The sequence below is a fragment of the Muscardinus avellanarius genome (genome assembly GCF_963383645.1).
Source record: "Muscardinus avellanarius genome assembly, chromosome: 5".
Taxonomy (NCBI): domain Eukaryota; kingdom Metazoa; phylum Chordata; class Mammalia; order Rodentia; family Gliridae; genus Muscardinus; species Muscardinus avellanarius.
In genome coordinates, this window is record NC_137790.1 from 105,159,448 (window position 1) to 105,166,463 (window position 7,016).

Here is a 7,016-nt window from a genome sequence, read left to right on the forward strand (position 1 = left end):
TTTTCAAGGCCAGAAAGAAAGTTCTCAAGTTCAGCCTATAAAAATGTCTAGTGATGCCGGGCGTGGTGGCACACGCTTGTAATCCCCGCACTTGGGAGGCAGAGACAGGAGGATGGCGCAGGTTCGAAGCCAGCCGAGCAGGCTGGTTTAGGAGACCCTGTTTCCAAATAAAAATGTAAAAATAGGTCTGGGAGTGTAGCCCGGAGGTAGAAGGGCTTCCAGGAACCCCAGTACCACACACACACAAAAAAAATGTCTAGTGATAACATAGTCTGTGCCACGAATATACATTTCAAATAATTTAAGTAGAATAAAATACATTTAACATTAAAATATCACAAATATCATCAGCCTATATCTGATAATTCTGAGACACCGGTTGTGGCTCAGGAATCCTCATCACAGATGCTAACTCTGAACTTTTAATTTGTGGACTATTCCTTAACTGTTCATGCATGCCAGCTAGTAGAAATTTCCAGTACATAAAGACCCAAATTAATTTTCTAAGTGTCTAAGAACGATTAAATTCTATTAAATTTTCAAAATTAAGTCGGGCGTGGTGGCACACGCTTGTAATCCCCACGCTTGGGAGATGGAGACAGGAGGATCGTGCAGGTTCGAAGCCAGCCGTGCTGGCTTAAGAGACCCTGTTTCCAAATAAAAATATTTTTAAAAAAATAGGTCTGGGAGTGTAGCCCGGAGGTAGAAGGGTTGCCAGGAACCCAGTACCACCAAAAAAAATTTTTTTTCAAAATAAAAGGTAGTGTGAGTGTGTGTGTGTGTGTGTGTGTGTGTGTGTGTGTGTGTGTGTGTGTTTTACCAAGGATTGAATCCAAGGGCATTCTACCTCTGAACTACACCCTTTCTCCTATTTTATTTTGAAACAAAGTCTCACTAAGCTGAAAAGGGCCTCCTGTTGCTAAGGCTGAACACAAACCTGTGATCCTCCTGTCTCAGCCTCCCAAGTATTAGGATTACTAGCACACGCCACCTAGCCTATTTCTAAAAAAAAAAAAAAAACTGTATAATATTTAAGTAAGGACTAAATTGATAAATTGATATTGATAACTAAATGGATGGCTACTTATCTGTATTTTATGTACAAATAACTAGTAATAGAAATCAATCAAGCATATTACACACTTGAAGATGTTCAGAAATCACTGTCTGGCATTAAATATTTAAGTATCAATTCCAAATAATCTTACCTATGATTAATAATATAACAAATTCAGGGCATGGTGATACACACTTGTCATTCCAGTACTTGGGAGGCTGAAATAGGAGGACTGGAACTTTGAGGCCAGCCTCATCCACTTGGTGAGACCTTGTTTCAAAATAAAAAATAAAAAGGGTTAAGAGTGTAATTGGAGATAAAATGTCCCTGAGTTCAATCCAGAGAGAGAGAGAGAGAGAGAGAGAGAGAGAGAGAGAGAGAGAGAATGAATGAGAATATAAAAATTCAATTTAAAATGTTTATGAATATTTGAAATTTAGAAAAGAAAGTTTCAAAAACAAGGTCTTCTCATTATTGTCCACTTGTAAATTTACTAGTCCTACTGCAGGGAGCCAGGGAAGTTACCATTTCATAAGTAGATACTGTGTCAGGCACCCCTTGGCACTTTAAAGACACCACGCCTGTAGCCATCCCCCAAATGCATGAGCCCAGTGTTAAGATGGAAGAGGTTAATGATTGCCTCAAGGCTGCATGGCAGGTCGGTGACCGTCTGTTTCAGGATCCATGTTTTTTACCTCTGGATGTTTTAAGAGAAATCACTAGCGCAGTGCTTTATATTGCAGCACTTAATTTCTCCCCACATGACATTGTCCTGGGATACTGAAAATTTTTCTAAAAATAGCTCCTTCGATCATAGAGGCATCCATCTGGCCTTTCTCCAGCTTTTCCAAAGTCATTGTTCCCTGCACTCAGCACCATATATCTAAAAGCCACTGCTGCTGCCTTTTTCCTGTAACTGGAGGACTTTCTAAAACAAATCTGCTCCCTGGAGAAACCGGACCCAGTAAGACGCTGGGTTCTGGGCGGGGGTCGCGGGCTGGGCACGCCAGATGGGGCCCGGGTCGCGGGACTCTGGGCCCCTGCCGAACTGCGCGTAGCACGCCAGACCCCTGGAGAAACAAGACCCAGTAAGACGCTGGGTTCTGGGCAGGGGTCGCGGGCTGGGCACGCCAGATGGGGCCCGGGTCGCGGGACTCTGGGCCCCAGGCCGAACTGCGAGTAGCACGCCAGACCCCTGGAGAAACCAGGCCCAGTAAGACGCTGAGTTCTGGGCAGGGGTCGCGCGCGGCGCACAAAAGCCGGGGCCTGGGTCGCGGGACCCTGGGCCCCGGGCCGAACTGCGCGTAGCACGCCAGACCCCTGGAGAAACCAGGCCCAGTAAGACGCTGGGTTCTGGGCAGGGGTCGCGGGCTGGGCACGCCAGATGGGGCCCGGGTCGCGGGACTCTGGGCCCCAGGCCGAACTGCGAGTAGCACGCCAGACCCCTGGAGAAACCAGGCCCAGTAAGACGCTGGGTTCTGGGCAGGGGTCGCGCGCGGCGCACAAAAGCCGGGGCCTGGGTCGCGGGACCCTGGGCCCCGGGCCGAACTGCGCGTAGCACGCCAGACCCCTGGAGAAACCAGGCCCAGTAAGACGCTGGGTTCTGGGCAGGGGTCGCGGGCGGGGCACGCCTAATGGGGCCCGGGTCGCGGGACTCTGGGCCCCTGCCGAACTGCGCGTAGCACGCCAGACCCCTGGAGAAACCAGACCCAGTAAGACGCTGGGTTCTGGGCAGGGGTCGCGGGCTGGGCACGCCAGATGGGGCCCGGGTCGCGGGACTCTGGGCCCCAGGCCGAACTGCGAGTAGCACGCCAGACCCCTGGAGAAACAAGGCCCAGTAAGACGCTGGGTTCTGGGCGGGGGTCGAGCACAGGGCACGCCAGCTGGGGCCCGGATCGCGGGACTCTGGGTCCCGGCCGAACTGCGAGTAGCACGCCAGACCCCTGGAGAAACCGGGCCCAGAACAGAAAAAGATAAAGAAAAATATCGGAGAGGTGGTAAGAAAGCCGTTATGGATGCCAGGACACTGGAGATGCAGACAAAACTTATCTAAATGCACTGGAACTTATGGAAAAATTCGCCGTGAAAGAGGACTGCTATTTCTCTATATTGTTAAGAATCTCAGACATCACATATAAGGAGAGAGTTTAGCGGAGACCAAGGAGAAATGCGGTGTTGAAAGAGTTCTTCGCGATGGTGGTAGAGACTTGTATTCAGGAGAAGCAGAAACCGGATCTTACCAACTTTATTTTTTTGGAGAAATTACACCAAATGTCGAATGCTACCATCACGCATGCTTAGGAACACTGGACAACATTCAGAGTGGAAAAAGAGCCTGGGAAGGATTTGAAACGGTGGAGGCAGTGGCAATGCCAGTGGCCAATATTTGGGGGAGGCAGAGATCTGATACATTACAACTGGAACCTTTGAAATACTAACCACAGAGACAGTGATCGGAACCTGCTGAGGGGTTAGGCGGGCGCCGGGGCCAGTGGCCGACATTGGAGCTTGCTGTGAGGCAGGGCCACTACTGAGGCCTCCGTGGCCGGGATTGGAACCTGCAGAGGGGTTAGACCGATGCTGGGGCCAGCGAGGCCAGCATTGGAGCCTGCCATGATGCAAGGCTTGTGCTAGGGCCTCCGAGGTCGGGTCCGGAACTTGCTGAGGGGTTAGGCCGGTGCTGGGGTCAGCGAGGCCAGCATCGGAGCCTGCCGTGAGGCAAGGCCAGTGTTGGGGCCCCCGAGGACGGGACTGGAGCCTGCTGAAGGGTTAGGCCGGTGCTGGGGCCAGCGAGGCTGGCATCAGAGCCTGCCATGAGGCAAGGCCGGTACTTGGGCCTCCGAGGCCAGGATAAGAGCCTGCCGAGGGTTAGGCCGGTGCTGGGACTTCCGAGGCCAGGATAAGAGCCTGCTGAGGGGTTAGACCGGTGCTGGGGCCAGCGAGGCCGGCATCGGAGCCTGCCTTGAGGCAAGGCCGGTACTGGGGCCTCCGAGGCCAGGACAAGAGCCTGCCGAGGGGTTAGGCCGGTGCTGGGGCCAGCGAGGCCGGCATCGGAGCCTGCCTTGAGGCAAGGCCGGTACTGGGGCCTCCGAGGCCGGGATCGGAGCCTGCCGAGGGGTTAGGCCGCTGCTGGGGCCAGCGAGGCCGGCATCGGAGCCTGCCTTGAGGCAAGGCCGGTACTGGGGCCTCTGAGGCCGGGATCGGAGCCTGCCGAGGGGTTAGGCCGCTGCTGGGGCCAGTGAGGCCGGCATCGGAGCCTGCCGTGAGGCAAGGCCGGTACTGGGGCCTCCGAGGCCAGGATAAGAGCCTGCTGAGGGGTTAGGCCGGTGCTGGGGCCAGCGAGGCCGGCATCGGAGCCTGCCTTGAGGCAAGGCCGGTACTGGGGCCTCGAGGCCAGGATAAGAGCCTGCGGAGGGGTTAGGCCGGTGCTGGGGCCAGCGAGGCCGGCATCGGAGCCTGCCATGAGGCAAGGCCGGTACTGGGGCCTCCGAGGCCAGGATAAGAGCTTGCCGAGGGGTTAGGCCGGTGCTGGGGCCAGCGAGGCCGGCATCGGAGCCTGCCGTGAGGCAAGGCCGGTACTGGGGCCTCCGAGGCCAGGATAAGAGCTTGCCGAGGGGTTAGGCCGGTGCTGGGGCCAGCGAGGCCGGCATCGGAGCCTGCCGTGAGGCAAGGCCGGTACTGGGGCCTCCGAGGCCAGGATAAGAGCCTGCCAAGGGGCTAGGCCGGTGCTGGGGCCAGCGAGGCCGGCATCGGAGCCTGCCTTGAGGCATGACCAGTGCTGGGGCCTCCGAGGCTGGGATCGGAGCCTGCCGAGGGGTTAGGCCGCTGCTGGGGCCAGCGAGGCCGGCATCGGAGCCTGCCGTGAGGCAAGGCCGGTACTGGGGCCTCGAGGCCAGGATAAGAGCCTGCCGAGGGGTTAGGCCGGTGCTGGGGCCAGCGAGGCCGGCATCGGAGCCTGCCGTGAGGCAAGGCCAGTACTGGGGCCTCCGAGGCCAGGATAAGAGCTTGCCGAGGGGTTAGGCCGGTGCTGGGGCCAGCGAGGCCGGCATCGGAGCCTGCCGTGAGGCAAGGCCGGTACTGGGGCCTCCGAGGCCAGGATAAGAGCTTGCCGAGGGGTTAGGCCGGTGCTGGGGCCAGCGAGGCCGGCATCGGAGCCTGCCGTGAGGCAAGGCCGGTACTGGGGCCTCCGAGGCCAGGATAAGAGCCTGCCAAGGGGCTAGGCCGGTGCTGGGGCCAGCGAGGCCGGCATCGGAGCCTGCCTTGAGGCATGACCAGTGCTGGGGCCTCCGAGGCTGGGATCGGAGCCTGCCGAGGGGTTAGGCCGCTGCTGGGGCCAGCGAGGCCGGCATCGGAGCCTGCCGTGAGGCAAGGCCGGTACTGGGGCGTCCGAGGCCAGGATAAGAGCCTGCTGAGGGGTTAGGCCGGTGCTGGGGCCATTGAGGCCGGCATCGGAGCCTGCCTTGATGCAAGGCCAGTACTGGGGCCTCTAGGCCAGGATAAGAGCCTGCCAAGGGGTTAGGCCGGTGCTGGGGCCAGCGAGGCCGGCATCGGAGCCTGCCGTGAGGCAAGGCCGGTACTGGGGCCTCCGAGGCCAGGATAAGAGCTTGCCGAGGGGTTAGGCCGGTGCTGGGGCCAACGAGGCCGGCAGCGGAGCCTGCCGTGAGGCATGACCAGTGCTGGGGCCTCCGAGGCCGGGATCGGAGCATGCCGAGGGGTTAGGCCAGTGCTGGGGCCAGCGAGGCCGGCATCGGAGCCTGCCGTGAGGCAAGGCCAGTACTGGGGCCTCCGAGGCCAGGATAAGAGCCTGCCAAGGGGTTAGGCCGGTGCTGGGGCCAGCGAGGCCGGCATCGGAGCCTGCCTTGAGGCATGACCAGTGCTGGGGCCTCCGAGGCCGGGATCGGAGCCTGCCGAGGGGTTAGGCCGCTGCTGGGGCCAGCGAGGCCGGCATCGGAGCCTGCCGTGAGGCAAGGCCAGTACTGGGGCCTCCGAGGCCAGGATAAGAGCCTGCTGAGGGGTTAGGCCGGTGCTGGGGCCATTGAGGCCGGCATCGGAGCCTGCCTTGAGGCAAGGCCAGTACTGGGGCCTCTAGGCCAGGATAAGAGCCTGCTGAGGGGTTAGGCCGGTGCTGGGGCCAGCGAGGCCGGCATTGGAGCCTGCCGTGAGGCAAGGCCGGTACTGGGGCCTCCGAGGCCAGGATAAGAGCTTGCCGAGGGGTTAGGCCGGTGCTGGGGCCAACGAGGCCGGCAGCGGAGCCTGCCGTGAGGCATGACCAGTGCTGGGGCCTCCGAGGCCGGGATCGGAGCATGCCGAGGGGTTAGGCCGGTGCTGGGGCCAGCGAGGCCGGCATCGGAGCCTGCCGTGAGGCAAGGCCAGTACTGGGGCCTCCGAGGCCAGGATAAGAGCCTGCCAAGGGGTTAGGCCGGTGCTGGGGCCAGCGAGGCCGGCATCGGAGCCTGCCTTGAGGCATGACCAGTGCTGGGGCCTCCGAGGCCGGGATCGGAGCCTGCCGAGGGGTTAGGCCGCTGCTGGGGCCAGCGAGGCCGGCATCCGAGCCTGCCGTGAGGCAAGGCCGGTACTGGGGCCTCCGAGGCCAGGACAAGAGCCTGCCGAGGGGTTAGGCCGGTGCTGGGGCCAGCGAGGCCGGCATCGGAGCCTGCCGTGAGGCAAGGCCGGTACTGGGGCCTCCGAGGCCAGGATAAGAGCTTGCCGAGGGGTTAGGCCTGTGCTGGGGCCAACGAGGCCGGCAGCGGAGCCTGCCGTGAGGCATGACCAGTGCTGGGGCCTCCGAGGCCGGGATCGGAGCATGCCGAGGGGTTAGGCCGCTGCTGGGGCCAGCGAGGCCGGCATCGGAGCCTGCCGTGAGGCAAGGCCGGTACTGGGGCCTCCGAGGCCAGGACAAGAGCCTGCCGAGGGGTTAGGCCGGTCCTGGGGCCAGCGAGGCCGGCATCGGAGCCTGCCT